Source organism: Pteropus medius, unplaced genomic scaffold (genome assembly GCF_902729225.1).
Source record: "Pteropus medius unplaced genomic scaffold, Ma_sr-lr_union100, whole genome shotgun sequence".
In the NCBI taxonomy this organism is placed as follows: domain Eukaryota; kingdom Metazoa; phylum Chordata; class Mammalia; order Chiroptera; family Pteropodidae; genus Pteropus; species Pteropus medius.
Window position 1 is genome coordinate 10725081 of NW_024347791.1, and position 22536 is coordinate 10747616.

The 22536-nt window shown below is 35.7% G+C and overlaps 1 protein-coding gene, 1 long non-coding RNA gene and 1 pseudogene across 7 annotated transcripts in view; 2 read left to right on the plus strand and 1 right to left on the minus strand.

The window, feature by feature from the left end:
- LOC120614985 (UBAP1-MVB12-associated (UMA)-domain containing protein 1-like) overlaps nucleotides 1-22536 on the minus strand; it is a 184870-nt gene that overhangs the window by 70045 nt on the left and 92289 nt on the right. The window lies entirely within an intron of this gene.
- Nucleotides 1-22536, plus strand: part of LOC120614987 (uncharacterized) — a 92534-nt gene that overhangs the window by 44058 nt on the left and 25940 nt on the right. Inside the window, exons 2-3 of the long non-coding RNA XR_005656169.1 lie at nucleotides 12266-12467; nucleotides 15047-15171. This is a non-coding gene — a long non-coding RNA (uncharacterized LOC120614987). The remainder of the gene's footprint in view (nucleotides 1-12265; nucleotides 12468-15046; nucleotides 15172-22536) is intronic.
- LOC120615250 (uncharacterized) lies at nucleotides 11421-11526 on the plus strand (annotated as a pseudogene).

Genomic DNA, 22536 nt, shown 5'->3' on the forward strand with positions numbered 1-22536 from the left:
TAAGTTTAGAGTGATATAAATGGTAAATATGTGATTTTTTTCCATTGTATGAGTAATTTACTTAATGTAATAACAGGTTATTTTCACATTTTAAAATTATTAATTTTATGTTTAACTCTGTGACTTGCTTCTTTGCTTCTTTATTCAAAATACGAGGCTAGAGAAAATGGTTTAGATTTGACAAACGGTACCTCGATGCATTAAAAAAAAAAAATGGAGTTTTGCAAATGATCAGAATTATACACTTTTAAAATAGTTTTCCAGGTTGCTGTTTTTCCATTTCTTTATTCCAGACATCAATTTCTCCCTTTCTGAATTTAGAAAGTAAATGGTCCAAAGCCCAAACAAAAAAAACTATTAGCTCAGTAAGGAGGATAAATATAAAATTAATATATAAAATTCAATAGCTTTCAAATAACTAGTTATAAAATATAATGGAAAGAAATTATACAATACCAATAGCCACAAATATAAAATATTTGGAAATAATTGTTTTAAACCAGGTGCTGTATGAATAAACCTATAAAATTTTACTGAGGCACATTAAAAATACTTGAATAATTGGAGACTCATTTCTGGATAGAATTATCTACATATAAATATGTCAATTCTTCCCACATAAATGTATAGAAATACCAATAAGGTAATTCCAAATAAATCCCCACTTTTTTTCCCCCTGAATTTGGCAACATATTTTAAAGTTCTAGTAAAAATTTTAAAAGATCAGATAATTTTTGAAAAAGAATGGGGGAGGATGTTCTGCCCTATACACTACTAAATTTTCAAAAATCTAAGTTAATTAAATCTAAGTTAATTAAAAATCTAGTTCATTAAGTTAATGAACTAGAAAGAAAACAGATCAATGACACAAAAACTCAGAAACAGATCCTAGGATATAAAAAAAATATTTAATATATTCAGTACAAGTCAATATAATTTTATTAAATACCTATGTGTCAGGTACTGTGTTAATAGGAACGTAAACTGGTATAATCTTTCTAGAAAGCAATTTGGCAATCTGTATCAAGAAAGAGTTGATATCCTTTTAGCCCGCAAATGCACTTCTAGAATTTCTTCTAAGGAGAGGTCGGAAATTATTTTAAGTATTTACATAAAAATATCCATTACACGGTAATTACTAATAGTGAAAACCTAACAAAAAACAAATTAATAAATTAATACGGTAAATCCATAAATGGAATAATACACAGCCATTAACATTATATGTTCAAAACATTTATAGTCATATAATAGAATATTGTATAACAAAGAGAATAATTAACTATAACTGCACATAACAATATAGGTGAATCTCACAAACATTTTAGTGAAAGAGCAAGACACAAAATGTACACACTATATGATTCTATTTACATACATTCCATACACATATAATAATCTATGTTGTTAAAACTCAGAATACTTTTGGGGAGTTGAGTGAAGTGACTAAAAGGTATGGGTTGGGAGGAGATTCTAGGATTCTGTAATTTCTATTTCTTGATTGGGATGCTAATGACATTTTATGAAAAGTTACTGAAAACGCTTGTACATGTTTCTGTATGTATGCTATTCATCAGTAAAAAGTTTTTCAAAATTAATGACATGGAAAAATGTCCATAATATTAAAGTAGAAAAAAAGTCACTCTACAAAACTGTGCATAAAATATAGTAGAAAGAAAACAGAAAGTTGGGGGTGTAAGTTGGGAGATTGGGGCGAATTAAGGTGAATTAGTAAGAGACAGAAAAAGAGTGCCTGGTATCTTGTAAGAGTAATTTGTTAGAAAAGCTTGGTTTGAAGAAGCAGAGATGGTGGTGGCTTGAGAGTATGTGGAGTAAAGGGGGATGGTTTTACAAAGGAAAAGTTTGAACCTGTTTAAGTTCTGATGGAAGAGTCAGTAGAGAGGGAAAGGTACTGGAAATAATCAGAAAAAGCAATAATGTCCCTTCAGCAGGCTGGTAAATATATACAAAAATAAGCAACTTAGAAAAGGAACAGGATGTTTTTGAATACAATATGTACACAAAGCAGTTCTTTTTCATACAGCTTTGCAAATTAATGTGTCAAGGGACGTGTCCATTTTCCTCTCTGTGAATATCCATTTATAGTCTTGCAGGAGGCCTTCAGATTATCATAGTATCTGGATTGGGTCGTTGTTATAAGAGTTTTAGCCAGAGGATAGCCTCTCACTTTAAAATACTTCAGGCCAAAATAAAGACAAATTCAAGTGAAGAACAGGTCAAGTACAAGGACAGAAAGTCTGGGGTCGAACAGTATTTCTACCACATTCTAGCTGTGTGACTTGAGGCAAGTAATTTAACCTTGCTGTGCCTGAGTGGCCTCATCTAAAATATGATGACGATAATAAAAACTAGATAAGAGGCTTAATAAGATCATTCAAATAAAATGCTTAGCCCAACATGTGGCACAGAGGAAAACCTCAATACTTATAAATTTCTATCATTGCTTTTTTTTTTTTTTGAACTGGGAACAGAGTTTCTAAGATGTCTGCAGATCTAGAAATAACAAAAACCAAAAACATAATAGGTGATAAACACAGTCCTAATACACAGTAAATAATCTAATTAAAGAATATGCTTTCTCTCAGCTTTTTAATTTGAAAAATGTTATGTCTATAGGAAATTTCAAAGAATAGTACAATGAACATTATAGATTATTCGCCCTTCACGTAAGTTCACAAATTGTTAAATTTTGCCATATTTACTTTCTATTCCTCTTTTCTTTCTCTCTCTCTCTCTCTCTCTCCTCTCTCTCTCTCTCTCTCTCACACACACACACACACACACACACACACACACACACAGATGACCAGTGTTGAAGAAGCCAAGACTCCGATTAGTTGGTTCATTCTATAGAAGAACCTACTCCATCTATTTGCCATGTGTATAAAAAGCCAGCCTTTTTCAGAGAACCTGTATATTGTATAAGACATATTATGTAGTAATATTAAAGCTGCGATAATTGCAAGGACGAAAGGAGGAGCAAATAAAAAAGATATATTTTCTTCAATGCTCCCTTGGGAAAGGTAAAGGGTCTCGGAGCTCTATTCTTAGTTCTGTTAATAAGGAGAAAGTAAAGGCTTTCATCAAGAGGCAAAGAAGCCTGATAGACCTGGATGAGGGCTAGAGCTAGACATGTTACTGAATAAAGTTACTAGCAAAGGACTTTGAGAAATATCCCTGTGTGTGCACAGGTATTTCTCCCTTCCCTATACTGAACAAAACATTTAAATGAAGGTTCTCCACTCTCTTTAAGCATCAAGTTATCATGCATATCTGGCGGTAGACCAAAAGGACACAAAATACTTTGTCTCGAGTAACTATATACCTGAAAATGTATTCTGCAGATTTTAGGTTGAACCACATAAAATGTTTTCTAGTTAAAAAGTCAATATTGGCAATTTTGTATGTTCACATATATTTGTTCCAGTGGGAAATGTCACATGTACAAGGATATACACTGCAGTATTGTTTACAAAAGTGGAAGTCTGGAGATAACCTAAATGTCAATAGATAGGGGAGCAGTCGATAAAGTACGGCATGACCACACAATGGAATATTATGCAACTGTCAAAAGAAAACGAATTAAGAAGCTCTCTATGTACCACCTGGGAAATTTCTTGAGATACATCATTAAGTGAAAAATGTATGGTACAAAATATTCAGTAAACTACCTTTTGTGTAAAAGCAGGGAGAAGGGTAAAAAGATATATTTGCATTTCCTTATATATACATAAAGAAATTCTGAGAGGATATACAAGAAATTAATAATAGTTGTATAATTTCAGGGGAGTGTGAACTGTGCAGATGGAAGACAGATGTTGGAGGAAGACTTTTAGTGTATCCCTTTCCATGTGCATGTGAACCAATTGTATATGTTATCTAGTCAGAAAATTTTAAGTAAAAATCTCTGGGAAGAAAAGTTAAGGTATTAAATGTTTAGATGGCGAAACAGAAATTGGAAAACGATTCTTGCTATGTCTTCTATCTACAACAATGCAGTTAAGTTCTAATCATCTCTATGACAGCATACTAATGTTTACATGGTAACCATTAAGATATAAAAAAAATGATGATTTTTTTGGCACGCTATCTTTGTGTTACCTTAGAGAACACAATAATTTATAAAAGGCATTTATTAAAAGAAAATTTGATTTTGAGATATTTATAATATATATATAACATTTATTTATTATATAGTTGCAAAAAATAAAAATTCCTGTGAATATTTTACCTAGTTTTCCCCATGATAACCATCCCCAACCACTAATCTGTTCTCTATCTCTAAAACTTTGCCATTTGAGAATATCATATAAATGGAATATTATATAAAAGGAATCATACTGTATGTAATCTTTTGAAATTAGCTTTTAATAAGCTTTTGCAACCTCAGTGCCCATATTTCATGTTCCCATATGCTCTTTTTAAGTCAGGGTTATTGAGAGATAATTTACATGTTGTAATATTTATCTTTTTCAGTGTGTAGTTATATGAGGTTTTTTTATAGTTTCATGACAGTATAATTAATGCATAACAAACTGCACATTTTCAAGTGTTGGATTTGATCAGTTTTGACATCTGTATACATTTGTGAAAGCATCATCACAATCAACATAATGAATCTATCACCCCAAAAGATTTCCTCCTGTTCCTTTGTAATCCATTTTTCCTAAACCACAATCTCATCCCCAAGCAACCACTTTGCTTTCCATACCCATACCCACAGGGTTGCTTTTCCAGATTTTTTACGTAAAGAGAATCATACAGCATGTAATTTCATTTCTCTTGCGTAAATACATAAGAGAGGAATGGACGGGTCATATAGTAGGTATATGTTTAACTATTTGTAAAAACTGCAAAACTTCCAAAACGGCTGTATTTTACATTCCCGCCAGCAATACATGCAAGTTCCAATTCCTCCATATCCTCACCAACATTTGGATCAGTTTTGATTTTAGCCATTCTAGTGGGTGTAGTAGTATCTCACTGTGGTTTTAATTTACATTTCCTTCATAACTAATGATGTTGACCACATGTGTGTGCTTGCTTGCCATCTATATATATTCTTTGATGAAGTATCTATTCAAATCTTTTGCCCGTTTTTTAAAATGAGGCTGTTTCTTATCACTGAGTCTTGAGAGTTCTTTATATTCTGGATAAAGTCCTTTATCAAATATGTGTTTTGTAAATATTTTCTCTCAATCTGAGGCTTTTTCCATCTTCTTAGCAGTGCTAAAAGGCACTGCTTTTAAAAGAAAGCAGAAAATTTAATTTTGATGAAGTCCAATTTACCGATTTTTTTTCTTTTATTGATCATGATTTTTTCTGTTATATTTAAGAAATCTTCATCCAAGGTCACAAAGATTTTCCCCTACATTTTCATTTATCAGTCTTAAAGACTTAAGTTTTATATTTAGGTCTATTACCCAATTTGAATTAATATTTATATATTATATGAGCCTTGTACAGAATCCTAGGGAACATCTGCTCTTAGGGCCTGAAGCAAAGAGAAAAGCAGTCAGTGAGAGAGTTGGAAGAGAACAAGCAATGTACTGACACACAGAAGCCAAAGAGGGAGATGGCTGCAAATAAAAGAGTTAAAGCTGTCAGAGTCTTTATGAAGCGTTGCATGAGGACCAATGGAAGCAAACAGAGTAATGGTCGCTGGATTTAACAAAATGAGGTCGGTGGTGGTCTTTGAGACATCAGTTTCAAGACAATGACAGACAGAAGCCAGATTGAAGTGGATCAAAAGAAAGCATGGATGGTAAAGAATAAAAGCTTTAAATCACTCTTTTGAAAATTTCGGCAATGAAAATGAAAGAAACACATATGACACTGAACTCAAAGAGTTTCTTGACTAAGGAGAAGGACCAGGTAAACAGAGATTAAAAGAACACAGAAACATATTAGATAATTGATGAAACAAGGTTTGAGATGAGGTAGGATGAGAATTTGTTAAGACCACAGTTTACCTTTTGCAAGGAGACAGAAAGTGAGAAGAAAATTGGATAAAAGCAGAGACGTTTAGAGATGGTGGCTAGGGAAACACAAGGACCTGGCTCAACCTTCCTGGCAAAGTAAGGGAGGCATTGATCTACTGAGATTAAGAAAGGTGCGGTGGGTCTTGAGGAGTATAAAAGGGTTTAAAATTGGTGATGTGAGGGAAGTGGTGGCTTGGGAATTGAATAGAAATAAATAATGGGCTTATCAAGGAGCTCTGACAGCACTCCTAGAGAATGAATATGTTTGTAAATTTTAATATTTCCTATATTCCCTTTCCTTGGCTGCCAAGAGTTCCAAAAAGAAAGACACAATTGGATTGTCGTTCCATAACTACACTGCAGGACTTCGCTACCTACAGCACTTGCGCTCTCTTTTCTAAGACTCACAACCTGTTTGGTATGTAGAACAGGAATTGCAGTTCCACTTTATACATGAAGAAACAGAAGGTGAGAGAATGGCTTTCCCAAAATGCTCTGCTAGCTGGGACTTGAATCCAGATCTTTTGATTCTAATTCCAGTAATTAGTATTTCCAGTAATTTCCTGACTGCATCATGTTGCTCTCTGTCTTCAATGCTCTTCATCGCCATTCTTAAAACCTGGACTTTTGAAAGTTCCTTAATTGCTATTCTACCTTTCCAATCCACCCCACGCTCTCCTCCATTCACATTCCTAAACCCAACTTTGCTCATACTTTGTAGAGGGTAGAGTCTGCAGAAGAGTTTGGGGCACATGAAGGCTCAGTTTGCAAACAGAAAAATGAACTCTCAAGCTGCAGCCATGCTTTGCCATTTAGAATGAATTCATGCCTGATTCTCAGTGTTTTCTTCAGGCTCTGGTGAAGAAAGACACAAGGAATCAGGAGAGAGCAGCCATCACAGAGTGAGGGAAATGACAGTTCGGGTTCTGGAAAACACCCAATGTAGGGCTGCAAGACTGGAACCTGCTAGAGCTCTGGGGCTACCATTCCTGCCCACCCTTCTCCCTCCATCCAGCTTTCCAAATTCCCCTAAGTGAAGTAAAGCCCAAGAGTCTCCCCTAGAAAATCATCAATGTATGATAAATTCTTAGAGCAAACCTAAACCTAGCGCCTTTATTTTGCCTCGGGTGAAAATTTTGGTTTTTAGTGTGTTGGGCAATCAGTATAAAAACTTACAATGAGTGAGTGGTAAGAGTCTTGGTTACTTGTGAATACAACAGTTGTTTTTTTTTTTTTTTTTTAATTCAGCTCCCTCTGACCTTGTAACAGTTATTTTGCTACTGTAGACTGTGATGCAAATTAAGGCATTTCTATTCTTATTTCAAAGTCCACTGCATAAAATAAGTATACGCTTTTCAAAGCAATTGACAGCCTAATGTTCCACATTGAACTACAACAAATCAACACGTCACCAGATTATTTCATTATTATTTGACTAAATCATTTAAAAATTTATCAAAAAAACTGTAATTTTCATGAACTCTCATAGTTTCTGGTCTTAAAAAACAGATACTTCTCCTAATATTGCAAATTATATACAAAGCGAGTCCAAAAAGCAGCCTCATGTTTTTTTTCTACAAAAGATCACTAATTTTTTAAATGCATGAGTTAACGTAAATATAACTGTGAAAGCAGACCTCTCACAAGCTAAATCATCCTACAACCTGTACTTTTTAGTTGGCACTGGTTACAAAAACAATTATTCTGTAGTAGAGCATCTTATATTTCCAAGAACTAAATGATATTGTGAAACAGCAAAATCTAGTAGACCAGAATTAGTGATATTTCTGCTTTTAAGCACTAAAGGAAACAAAGACTAAATTTAAGGTGAACCCCCAACCCCCGCTCCAGCCTTTTTAAAGGGCTGCTTCTGTTATATTTAATCCACTTTCACACAGTTTTTCTTAATTACACTACAGCTGTCTGGTAAGGCACAACTGACCACTTCCATCATGAAAACAAACTGTACCCCACCATCTAAAGTTCTTGATTAAAAAGCGAATGTTTTTGTGAGCCCAGAGAAAACGGTGCAGCTGCTCCATTTCACGAGGCAGGCACCTCTACTCCATTCAGCTGTGAAGAATGGCAATGACTGTAAATTGTTCTTCCCGATCGGTTCCACAATAAAAACAAACCACACTACTCTCAATTTTTCAAAGCCAATTTTTTTAAGCCTCCAGTACACTAGAAACAAGAGTTGTGTTCTTCTGATTCATGGCCTTTGATTTCTACATAAACGTCCCTGTATGCATGTAAAAACAGGTCCCTGCAGGATACTCACAGAGACTGTATATATTAACTTACCAGATGTACCAGAAGATAGAAACGCCATCAGCCTACCTTTTAAAGCAAGATGCTATTTAACAGCTTAAACTGCCTGTGACTAAAGGATGACTGTAAAGAACATACCGTATGTGGAGAGGCAGGCATTAGGTGGTTCATGAGAAAGCTTCAGTGTTCACAAAAACTACAACAAATGGTTTTGAACTTGAGTTTTAATGCTCTTGGTTAAAATCCATACTGTGGAATTAAGGTCAAGTCACACATCTGCATTTGCAACTAAAACACTAGGAATCTGATTAAAAGCTAAAATTATTGTTAAGAAACTTCTAAATGTTCCCAATTTAATCACTAGCTCAAACAACATTTATGGTTTAAATGTGATCTCCAAAGTATATTCTCAAACACTTATTAAAAAATGTTTGATCACATCTCCCCTATATTTATATAAATGTATAATTTACTTATTTACAAACAGAGCACTGTACTAATATCTAATACACATTCTAAAACATATGCAAAAATAAATGGTTCGTTAAGGATGGAATAAAAATAATTTATAAATAGAAGTTTTAAGACTGTCTCTGCACACCTCCAATGGGCCCTGTTGCACAGCTCCTGGGGCACTGCCCACCTCTTCCCCATCTTCCATGGAGACCCTAAATGGACCCTCACCTTGGCCATAGCTAATGTGAGGCCACGGTGGTCTAAGAATTCATTTGAATGAATTCTCTGATTGCTGTAAATTTCTACCCCTGCACCCAAGAAGATATTTTGTGGAAACATAAGGCTATAATCTAGTTTAGAACAGCTTTCAATTCTGACTCACGACTAGAGTGTTGCAATGGAACTTAAATGCGATCAAACGTTATGGAGATAAAAACAAGAAAATATTCAGATTTGTGAACCCCCACTTTGATGGCAAAATTTCTGGCATGAAGCTACCAATGATTCCTCTCTAATACAAATAGCGATCGATATCGCCCACATCAACAAGTAGGTTTCTACTGAAAACAACAATCTGTGGCCGCTGCAGTGATTGCACACACAACTGTGCTGGTCACCAGCCTTTCCATGTGTCTCCTATTGACACTTTATGTTTCCAAACTATCTGATTTACAAACCCATTCTTCCCAGGAACACTAGCAATATGTGATTTCAGGCAATGGAAGTTAACATCAAGTGAAGACTCTTTGTTTCCACTGAGCCCTGTCAATAATGGTACGTGTTAGATATTTATTAAGTCTACACAATTTTGCCAGGTTTGGCTAGAAGCTGGTCATACAAATATCTTCGTCCTCAAGGAGCTAGAAAAAAAAATCTAACAAAAATTATCCTTGCACAGAAACGTCTTTCTTGCCTTCTTTCTCTCTGACCATTTGTTCTCAGTCTCCTTCACAGGTTCTTCATATTCTACCTAGTCTCTTATTCACCTAGGTTACAAGACACACCTCGTTTCATTGCACTTTGCTTTATTGGGTTTCACAGGCTTTGTTTTTTTGTTTTGTTTTGTTTTGTTTTTTACAAACTGAAGGCAAGACCCTCTACCAACGAAAAAATTATGACTGGCTTTATCACAGGACTCGCTTTGTTATGGTGGCGCAGAACCGAACCCACAATATCTCCGTCGTCTGCCTGTATTCTCTTCTCACTCCACCTCTAGGAGAGCTTATCCAGCAGTATAACTCAAGACAGACCAATATGCCTTTGACTACTAAAGTTATTTCTAAAGCACACTTTCTTGAGCTACAGACCACACTTCCCATACTTCCAACTGCTTACTTGATTTCTCCAACTGAACGCCCCAAGAGCACTTCCAAAGTCTGGCCAATTTTCTCTCCTTGACACCTCTCAAAACTTGTCTGCTCCTCTCCATGGCCACCACTTTAACTCGGCACCATCCTCACTGAGCTTTTCCCTCAAATATCTGCCCTCCTTGACTTTCTCTTCCACATCACAGTCAGAGCCATATTTCTAAATACTCTGACCCTTTCCCTTGCTTAAATAAGGAGAAACAGAGGACATCCTGAGGAAAAAGAAAAGTCAAAGAACAGAATCTTAAGGCTACAAGAGATTTGAGAATTTTATAAGCTGAAAGGAAAGAGCCTGTGATAAGGAAGAAAAGAAAGAAAAGGATAAATAGAGCAAGGTCCCACAGCATCGGGCAGTCCAAGGGCCTTGGAGGAGGGTCTGCCTCAGAGGCAGAAAGAAAGGTTATAAGGATGGCTGGGATGGAGGTGAGTCTGGATGTGGAGGGAGGCAAGCTGAGGGAGCATAAGCCAGGTGTTACCTATTTCCTTGGAAAAATGATGAAGGAGATAGATTATTATATCCTTTTAAAGGAGGGGGTCATGACAGTTGAGTTTCTGAGAAAAGATGTTCCAGTTTGGAATAGTCACTATGGTTAATTTAAAAAGCAGCTGATTAGGAGTAAGTCTGAAAAATTAAAAAGAGAGGCAAGTCATCCTGAGTGCTGACCTGAGGCTGGAAATCATAAATCTGTACCTGAGTCAATCAGCACAGCACAGGTTGCAACGGTGGTGGGCAGGAGAAGGGGGAGGAGTATGATTATGGTGCTAACTGGCTTTAAATCACCTACAGCTCTCAACACCCACCTTCATCCATTGAGCTCAGTTTCTCCCAGGCCAGTGCCATTTCATTCCTCTTCCTCTGCTGGAACCTGTGTTCCAACCATAATGAACATGCTATACCATTTCTAGAACCTACCATGCTGTCAGAACTCTGTCTTAGGACATGCTGCTTCCTCTTTATTAATGTGTTTCTCTCTACCCCTCTCTACTTCCCTCCACTATCTATGGAAACAAAAAGGAAGACTCCAAAATAAACTTGATTGGCCAAGGTCAGCAGGCCAGTATGACAATTAGCTGGGTACACAGTGAGCACTCTACAAGCATTTGATTGGTGAAGGGATCATATGATATGTAGGAAAAACCCATCCTATGAGGGAGGCAAGTTCTCTACAGGATGTCAAGAGAAAATAATGGTATCTCCGCCTCCCTGCCACATCACGTGTAATGAACTTATATAGCATTTCTGAGGTCCTTCTTTCCATAAACGATTCATTCTAAAACTTAAAATTCAATACTTAAAGTTCTCTACATTTTTTAAAAAACAGAAGTCTACAGCCATGCTACCCTGAACAAGCCCGATCTCATCTGATCTCGGAAGCTAAGCAGGGTCGGGCCTGGTTAGTACTTGGATGGGAGATCAGGTGCTGTAGGCGTAAAAAAATTAAAAAATAAAAAAAAATAATAAGGGATTGTAAGCTGACAAGGTCTTTGCAATCTTTGAGGTCAACCAAGGGTTGCCTCGCCTAAAAAATAAAAATTTTTTAAAACTTAAATAAATAAATACATAAATATTGAAAGACACTTGTTTTTTTGAGATTTTTGTGTAAGTTAATGCCACTTAAGTCTCCCCGACTAACAGACACACATTTATGGAGTTTTCACTGAGGGTTTCTATATTTACAACTATTTTTCTTAGCATGTAATTCAGAAAGACAAATGAGTTTCTGGGACTCATTTTGACTGGTATGCCCAAATGTGCAAATTACAGGTATGCAGAAGCTACATTTCTGGACAGATGAATGAAAAGGGACACTGGTCTTGGTGTCCCTGCTCCTCCTTTCCTGACTCCAAGTTCAGAAATTCACAACGCACTGGTCTCTTTAGTCACTACCCAGTCTTGCCCCCTCCTTTTAATCATCTCCAGCCAGCACCACAGAGATGAAAAGGTACTAATTAATCACTCACTCATTAATTTAATAAACATTTACTGACTACCTAATACGTTACAGACATTGGGGAAAATAGAAAGACAAATAAAATGAGAAGCTTACAATCGGGGAAGGAGAAAAACATATACAATTATTAAATACAATATAGTAAGTGCTAGAATGTAGGTATGCCTTTACTCAACAAATATCAAACACCTAATATGTATACCTGGCACTGTTTCAGGTGCTGAGGACTTAGCGGTGAAAGAAACAAGAAAAAACAAAGAAAAAGAAAGTTGTCCTCAAGGAGTTTAATAAACAAAGAGCAAATGAGCAAAGAAAATAAAGGCAACACAATGAAGGCAGCAATTCTTCCAGACCAAGCAGAGAGCACAGGCCTTGCCAGAGAATCTGCCATCGGCTGATCCTGGAGGACGAGCACAAAGGTAAGGGCAGGAGAAGAGGATGGTCCAGGAAGCAAACGGCACAGGCCTGTGAGAGAACAGGGTGTGGAGCCAGAATGACAGAAAGACTTGCTCCAGCAAGAATCCCAAAGAGAGGGAAGGCAACCAGAAATACTGCAGTGAGGAATCAGGAAATCCAGCTCCAAACGTGAGGTTGGCAAAATTGTGCTCTTTATGGAAAACGAAAACGGCTTTTCTGTTTCCACTGTTTTCCAGAGGTAAGGAAAAATAAAATTTATATGCAATGAATTTGACTAAATTTTCATTTTATATTTGATAAATTTACCAGGGTGCTAGGTATAAAAAAAAAAAAAAAGAAAAATATTAATTAATCAACAAATAAGCAAGCAAACACAAGGACCAAAACAAACTTCCAGGTTACTATCTGCTGGACTTAAAATGAAAAAAGAAAATCATAATTAAAAAAGCTAGTATGTTGACTTTCATATTCAGAGTACAATGTGTGTGCTACACAAATTGGTATTTACATATCTGAAAGAAAGCAAATTACAACATGAAAAATCAAGAAGACAAATAAGAAAGCATATATTTAAGTATAAGAAGGAATAGAGCATAGAGCCTGGGAGCCAGACTGCCTGGGATGTCACTGCCTCTTGCTAGCATTGTAACTTTGGGCAAGTTATTTAGTCTGAGCTTCTTCCTATGTAATACAGAGGCATAATAATAGTATCTACCTCAAAGAATTATTTTGAGGGTCAGACTAGTAAATACATGTAAAGATCTTTAAACGGTACTTGGCAACTAAGCATAAACTGTTACTGGGGGGTGGCGGATGGGGTGGTTATTGTTTTTATGATCCAGAGCTGAGTACTTACTCTGGAATCTATATGAGCTGCTGCTGATTCCTGGGAAGTTGTTTTTCCTCTTATTAAACTATATGAAAATGCTGCTTTATTAATGAAATAATTCCAGCTACTAATACTCTAGAGTTGAAACCTAAAATCAGCAAGCATGCTTAGCAATGCAAACTGTTTAATCCTACTTTTGGTTTAGAGCTTAATTTCTTGGAATGTTCTCTATTCACAAAAAATAGCAACAGCCATCTCTGAAGCAACACACTCATGCTATCTTTTTAAGGTGACAGGATTTTAAAAGACAGAACTTGAAATAGTTGCCTAAATTTCACCAGACCAGAGGTTCTATGAAAACAGAGTAGGCAAGAATGCTTATAGGATCCACCAGAGTATAAATTCCACTAGACTGTACGTTTCCATGAGGGCGGGGACTTTTGTCGTGTTTACCGATGTATCACCAACATCTAGACCTGTACTGGAACATGGCAGGAGCATATTTTTGAATAAATGAACAATGTGGTTGAAAATGAACTGTCGCGATCCTGAATGATCAATTACACAACTGTAGGAAATTACATCTATATTTAAATGATGAAAAAAAGGAATACTAGGTAAATTTTTAAACAATCACACCTTTGAGTTTTACGTGAAGTGCTGAGTTTACCCTCAACACTAACCAGCTCACAATATACGAGGGGAAAAAATTAAGCACCTCCGAGTCCTTGTAGATTGCCTGAAGAGAGTTGTATGTTTTAACCAAAGCAGCACCTGCACCATTTAGAAGAATAAATTCAACAAGAAATGGTTATGAATCTATAAATTATACACCTTTGGGGGTTCTGTCATTATGTGAGCAACAGCAAGTGTTTTCTGGACTTGCAGCTGGTGCACTATTTCTAAACTGCATGAGGACTTATTTTATTCACGACAAAGTTTGAAACCTGAGACAATATCAATTTATTAATCAGATGAACTTTAATGTTAAACAGCAAAAGTTTTATTTTCTAATATAAATTGTTGGCCTGCAGATATAAGTAACAAATAGTATGTCGTTGAGCTTGCCTGCGATAAGCAATAACTTGTAGTAAAAAATATTTTTAAAAATTGATTGAATTTGGGAGGGAGAGATTACTAGGGCTGAGGGTTACCACCCCTCTTAGCCTCCACTCGCCCACCCCACAAACATATCCTGCCCTTTCTCTGAAAAAAAAAAAAATTTGATTGAATTTAACTACAAATGTACCATGAAAAAGAAAAAAACACAAGTTTTGCTACTTATTGCAAATTTGCTCTTTTATAATCTGATGTCCTGACATAATCACAATTGTATTAAAATTAGAACATTTCTACTTTTGGGTTCTAACTGCCATATTTGTATTCTAACATGCATCTATCCCAAAAAATGACCAGAAGGCTAATTCTGATTTAAATTATTATTCCATATTAAAATAACTTGTAACTGAGAACTGTTCTACCATTTATTTTACATGTGTATGTAATATACGTAACATATATAATACATACATATTATATATACACTACTTTCTCAGTTAAGAATTTAATAAATATTCAGAAAAATATCCCTAAGATAATAAGTGTGAGAAAGATTAAAATTTGGTGTAGGGCATTTTATTTCTAAAACTTAGATGGATAGATGTGCTTAGTAAATGAGCCTGTAAGAATCCTAGGTCTCCTTCCAGCTACCAGCATTCTTTTCTAACAATCGAACTCACACTTCCCCAACAGAATCTACATTAAATTCACATCAACCTTCTTTTGGTTCTACAACTACCCTGTGCTCTGCAGTACTCTTCCATGACGTCGCCCCTAACTTCCATCCTCCTATGGTTCCTGCTCACTCATCTGTTAGGGTAAGTGCCCCTGAGTATACAGCACTTCTTGACTTCCCACTTTATTAACTGTTTAATGATCTGTCTCCCCAACTGATTGAAAGCCATGCGGGCAGTGATTTTATGTGTCTTGCTTATCACACTGAATCCCCAAACCCTAGCACAGTGCCTAGCAGAGGGTCAGAGCTCAATAAATATTCATGAAACATAATTTCTCATTCATTTAACTAAAATTATTGCCCACAACAGAAATGCGAGTTTTGTAAGGCCAAAAACCATGCCTCAACCATAATCCTCAGTACAGGCCTAGCCGAATCCCTGACACAAAGATAACTCAAAAAGTCATTGATACGTCAATAAAAGATATCAATTCAATAACCTAAATGATTCTCAATTTTAAAAGGCAACTTTTAAGGCTTTAACATTATTACAAAAGCTATAAATACTATTAAATTTGCTCAATGCAACTAATTTGTCATATGATTTTAAATAAGAAAGTGTCAAAAATAGAGATTTAATCTAAATTAGAAGTTTTTGTGAGTCGTCAACAGTTTCTGAGATAATGGTATGATTTTATTAAGTATTAGTAGTATTATTCAGCACTGGAATATTATGCAAGAAAACAAAAAGAATATTTTGAAAAAAAGATCTTCAGAGTTTGGCTACTGGAAGGGACAAATACATAAAGAGAAAAGTGGTGAGAGACAGGATATGAATGAGGGGTAAAGGAGTTCGGGCTTTTTGATCAATGAGATGCTTTCCTTGCTAGCATAAGTGGAAAGCTGCGTATTTACTGGATTTGGGAAGAGAAGGCTAGGAAGAGTGCTTCAATAATTTAAGTGTGAGAAGCCAAGACAACATCTGATTTGATGTGTTCTTTAAAAAAATTAATGACAGTAAGAATCAGAACAAAGAAGTGTCATCAGTAGCAGGCAGTAACAGCTCAAGCACAAATAGGTTCAGGGCTGAGACAAGATAGCAGGTATAGACATGGAAGGCGTGTTTTCAAAGGAAACAGAAGGCCAGTTGCAGAGATAGGATGTAAACTAGTCAAAGAAATTCTAGGAGCCAAGATCAAAAAGGTAGAAGGAAAAAGGGCAGGGTACCCTGGCAAAGACATATGAGTGGTCCTAGAGAATAAACTCTGAGCCATAGATTGTAAACAGTGAGGCAGAGTGATCTGACCAGTATAGACAACATTAGAAATATGACCTCATTGTTAAGACAAGCTGCTTCCAATCAATTCTGGCACTGTCACCTACCAGTGAACTCCAAACTTACCTTAAGTGATCCAGTTCCCATCACTTTTTTTTTTCCAGACACTCTTGTGCAACCTGCACAACTGGCCTATATGTTGAGAACTGCCTACAAAAGTGTTCACATTACTCCAAGCTTCCATGGTCTCAGTTAAATCTAAACAAATTTGTCTTCCAACAAATTGTTTATATCCATCATATAACTTCATATTGTTTTGTTACTTAATTAAAGAGAAGATATTTATTTTTAAAGTCTTTTTTAATTAGGTCAGTTCTTCCCTATTTTAAGCATTGTAATTTCTATTTTCCAAATTACTAAAAATATTGATGGCTACTGGTTTGGAATTCCTTACATTGGTAAAAGACAAACATGTTCTTAATACTGTCCACTTGTAAGAGGTTTCTGCTTCCCTTCTTTATTGTAATGAGCTTGCAAGATTACTCCCCAAATGGCAATGGCTCTTTCTGCCTGCCATATCCCATTACAACCTCATACCTACTTTGCTGTCTGATATCACCTTGGCTCCCTTTCAGCATTACTAAGCATTTTCCCCCACTGAATATCGATTTCAGATTTGCTCTTAGATGTATTAGCTTGCATTTCTAAAGCTGAATCTCACTTATTATTTCCTGTGGTACTTCTAAACCTTTTTAGGTATCTTGGTGATACTTCTCTTATTTCACTATCTGAGATGCTTCCCAATTGACTATCATTTGTAAAATTGGTTGACACACTATTCATTTCCAATTTCAGATTTTTAATGAAAATGCAAAGGAAAACTAGGTACTGTGCCTTTACAAAGAAGTTGCATTTCACCTTAGTAAGAAGAATACATTTCTTTAATAAGAGTTGCAAATTATCAGGTTATTAGGTCAGTAAACCCAAATTGTTTACTTATGATACAAAATATATACTCTAAATTGTGTGACTAGCTTTAAACAAAAAATAATTTTTCAGTAGCATTTATTTTTATTTAATGTGTATTCTTGGTTCGATTTCACTCTTTGAGATTGAGTTAATGTCAAGGTACTGATTATTTGAAAAGAAACAAAAGTAACATTTTTGGTTAAACTTCAAATGTTAAATATATTTAAATTTCTAAAAACCCAACGGTCTTTGGCTCTCTAATGACTGTAAGAATGTCATTGGTTTTAACTGAATAAAGGGGACTTAATTAAACAGCAATGATCCATTCAATATTTTAAATAATACCTCATTGTATTTATGACTCATATTTATTCTTTCTTATTATGCCATTTACAACTTTTTCTCCTGTGCTCAAAACATATTTTAAAATATAATTTGGCTAGGGAATTTTAGGATACTTACTTCCTAAATATTGGGCTTACATAACATAAAACTCTTGTCTGAGATCCTTCTTTATTTAATATCACTCTAGTTTTCTCTAGTTTGACAGTGCCAACTTGAAAGCATTTTAAAGATCAAGACTGCTAAAATTAATGTTTTTCAATGCATTTTTGGTTAAATTCCATTAAATCTTAATTATCATAGTATGTTTTAACTCTAGAATCTTTGAAGAAAACGCTTTCTAATCCAACTCAGGTAAATAAAGAGTTAAACATGTGCAGTTTAGGAAAGAAATATGGCAAGTCCATGTATGTGGCACAGTCTTAAAGAGTGATGTTTACACAGGGAATCCTGGCTCTGCCTGCACTATATTATGACCCTTGTCATCACCTGCCCTGGAGCAGTTACATGTGTGTCTACTTGTCCCATTAAGCCAATCTCTTCTGAAAGGCAGAAGCAATCTGAAACCTTGGTATCTTCCGCGAGGCCTCCCACAGTGCTTTGCACAAAGCAGCCACACAATAAATGTTTGAGAAGTTGTTTCAAAAAAGCAAAGTTCTTGGGTTTGCCTTGACACACAAACCCCAAGAGAAATGAAAGCAAAAGTACCTAGGTAAGTTTGGGGGGCAGGGAGGTGGTGGTGGTAAGAATGTTAACATATAACCTCCAATAAAATATTTAAATGTGATCTTTAACTCCTCACTAATGTACTTGAACAAGAGTTGAGATTAAAAAAAGAAAAGAAAAAAAAAAAAGGAACTGTTCATCTTCCCAAATTAGAAGCCAGGGAAGCTTGATTATTTTGTTTGAAAGTATTTTCTGAATTAGACACACCCGTATGACACAGCCAATGTAAATAATTTGTTCTCCTGGTGCTGCCACTGCTAACAATGATGACCAGATCAACAGTACAAGAATTCCCCAGTAAAGAGTGACCCATTGTGAAGAAAACAGATCCTGAAACAAGGAACTGTATTTAGGATAGGTTTCTACTTTCTGAATTCTGGCACACCCTTAGTTTGTAACGCCTATGAGTCATTGTCCCGGTAAACCTGAAACTAATCTTTCAAAGGCGACTTGGTTTAATTCAACAAATATTTATTGTGCACTCACTGTATGCAAAGGCAAAGAATGGAAACCTGAGAAAAAAAGAGCCTGCAAAGGAGACTGAGAAGAAGCAGTGATCAAGGAAGAAGGGAAAGATACAGAAGAGAAGAGTATATGGATGGAACCCAAAAGAGAAGAGAGATTGGTCAACATTCTCAGATGTCACAAGTGGGGAAAGCTGAAACCCTAGAAGGAAAGATAAAATTCTTAGTGAGTAAGCGCAAAGTACTGGGATCAATGAACAAAATTATGAGCATCTTGAATTTTCCATATTTAGAATAATTCTGTTTTGTGAACCTATTCCTTAAGAATAGGTTCCAGTTCTTTTTATGTTTTTACCAACTTCCCTACTACCCAGACATGAAATTTCTTCCATTTCCCTCTGATAACTAATGCAATCAGTTACCAAGTCTTATCACTCACACCCACATGACTACAGTCACAGGCATGGCAGTTCAGGTTGTGTACTGCACAAGAATGCCACATCTACAGGAAGGAGCAGTCACATCATTGATGTGTTTATTTTAACAATTTTCCAGTAGATGGCAGTCAAGAGTCTTATTCTAATTAAATAAATATATTACAATTTTTTAGCAGATAGAACTAAAATGTCTTGAAGAAGAGACATCTTTTTAATGCCCAGAATGTACCGAGTGTGTTAGTAGTGGCCCTACCCTAAACGTTTCCCATTTATTTTCTAGTCCTCATTCGACCTGCAACGACCACAAGTCAGACTCACATAACATCTTGCAATAGCTTCCAAACCGATCCCCTAATTTCTCCACATTTGAGTTCATCCCTCAAATATCTGAAAAATGTCCTAAGAAGAGTTCCACTAGAATAACTTCTCCTTCCAAAAAGTCTTCAGTGGCTCTGTCATCAGTTTCTTCAATCTCATATTCAAGGCCCTTTAAACCACATCTTTACTCTTTCTTTCTAGCCTAGTCTTTCACAACTCCCCAAGAAATGCCCTGAGAATTACTGTCTGCCTGACATATATCCTATTCTTCCCTACTCCGCTATCTTTGCTCACGTCATTTCCTCTGCCCAGAATTCTCTCCAAAACTCAGACTTCCTGATAGAAGTTCTAAATTATATTCAGTAGCATATTTGCAGGCAGGGGGGATGGGGAGGGGTGACTAAATACTGTCTTCAGCAAACATCCAAAAAAAAAAAGTATTCCCCTCTTTGGCTTTGGTTGGCATTCTTGTTATTTACTGATATGTAACAAACTACTCCAAAATTATGATTGAAAATAATGACTATTTTTATTATACCTCAAAAATTTATGGGCCAGAAATCTGGACAGAGCTGAGCGCTTCTTCTGTTCTGTGTAGCAATAATGTTAGAAGTTGTTCTGGTATTGGTATTCAGCTAACAGATGGGCTAGTCTGGAGGGTCCCCATTTCTCTCTCTTGCCAAAAACCTTTAAGGTCTTCATTCCTTAAGGCCCAGCTTAAATTCTCCTTCTTCCAAGAATCTTTTCCAGGTCCTTCAGTCAGGTTTAATCTCTCATTGCTTCAAATTCTCTCGTACTTTTTTCTTCATTATAGTACTTTTCCTACTCATAATCTTACATTGGGTTTTCGTTTATGTAACAAGTGAAAGAGACAGAAAGGCAAAGGGAGCAGCAGAATGCTGTGACCCTATTAATTTTCAATTTAAAGTTTAAAGAGGACACAAAATGTTCAGTGTGATTAGACTGAGTTCTATGTCTGGGCTGATGCCAGATGTCTTGTGTCATTGTGCTTCAAGATGATTTCTAATACTGCATATATTTTTGTTCTTGAAAATGGAACTTTCCCTTGAAAAACTAAAATCCATATCCTATCAGGTGTACTGAAGAGCTACATTAACGGGATTGTGAAATTATACTAAGAAGAAAATCTTGAAATAACCTATATAAAAAGTACAATACTGAGCTAGAAAAGATATAAAAGATGTAGTTAAATTTTATTATTATGATTAAAAAACTGAGACCCACTAAATATGAATGGACTAAAAAGAATTCATTTCCTATATAAAAACAAACAAAACAAAACCAAAGCTACAAAGATCTGTGAAGCGACATATGAATAGAAATGCTGGTGGCGGCACTGTCTATGAGAGACAGACTCTATACGCCCACTACCAGGAGAAAAGATAAGTAAATTATGAAATCTTCATGGAAAAAAATACTATATTACAGTTCAAGTGAAAGAACTAGAGTTACAAATATCAACATGGTCAAATCCAACAAACACATTTAATGATTTAAAAAAAGCAAATAGCAGCAGAAAGTAAAGAAAATGATAGCATTTATGTAAATTTTAAAACAAGCAAAACAATACTATACTTAGTTTGGAATTACACACCATATGTGGTAAAAGTATTAAAAAAAAAAAAAAAGACACAAGAATGAGTGGCTTCCATGAGGGTTAAAGGGATAGTACACAGACCGCTTGCATGGTATCCATCCATGATTTATTTTTAAAGCTAGTAGTAGGCATGTGAGTGCTTGTTGTATTATACTTTATAACTTTTGTAAAGCTTAATTACTGTACAATAAAATTTCAAGATAAAAAAGATTCATAAAAACATCGGTTACGTTTTCGTCTTTTGAGATATTCACTATAAAAATTCAGCACAGAGAGAAATAAAGATTAAGCAGTCTACATGCTGAAGGGCTCAAGACCATTGGGGTAGGCTATGTGAGAAAAAGGAAGCAAAGAAGTCTTTGCTTCTCAAAATAAGATAACAGACAAAAAAAGACCCAATTAAGCAAACACATTTTTTAAATTTTTAAATAAATCACACTTCAAATCTTTCCCTCCACTTTTGCATGTTGATTTTAAGAGGGACTGTACCTTTACCCCACAGCCCCTGCTGGAGGTAGACCGTAAGGAAAAAGGATGCAATACAACACAGACCATGCTGTAGCCCCTGGTATGGCGTCAGAAGCAGAACAAACAGCGTAACAGATTTAGTGAGCACAAACTAGTACCACACATTGATTGATTCAAGCTTTATCTGCGTTCTCTGCATAATCTACACAACGCCCCTAAGAGGCTGGGAATTACTACCATGTTTGTTTCAGAGAGGCTAAAGGATTTGCCAAGGCCACACAGCTAGCAAGTGGTGGAATCAGAATTCTAGCCAGAGCCTGACACTTAATCAGTGTTATTCTGCCTTGCTGTCTATCCAAAATTATAAATACCAAATATCTGTAAATTACCTCATTTATATCTGGCTCCAAAACATGTTTAATTACTTTAAAGCAGCTTTGCTTTGGTAATTTAAGTATTTCTCCTTCTGCAGCACAGCACAAAGAACTTTACAGATCCCTCTCTTACAAAACCACCTGTCCTACGTCCACATGGTTGTCAAGGTTTAAAAACGAATACAAATAATAACAGAAGCAATTCCAAGGGAGAATTTTTCTTTTGTGGGAGAGGATTAGATGAAAACATTATAGAAAATGAAAAAGGAGCACCACCTGGAATAATTTTCTCTTCTCACATCTTGGACACCGCATAGGGTACAACAATGACAAAAATAAAGGATCACGGAGTCCTGAAGTTGAAGAGACCTAAGATCTCGGAAACCAAGATGACACCTTGAATAAATAATTGATTGCTGCTTATGAATAGAGACTCTCCAGACTTTTCTCCTTGTATAACCACTAACGCATTCACATCTCTTAATGAAAGTAGTAACTTATCTCTAAAAGAAAGG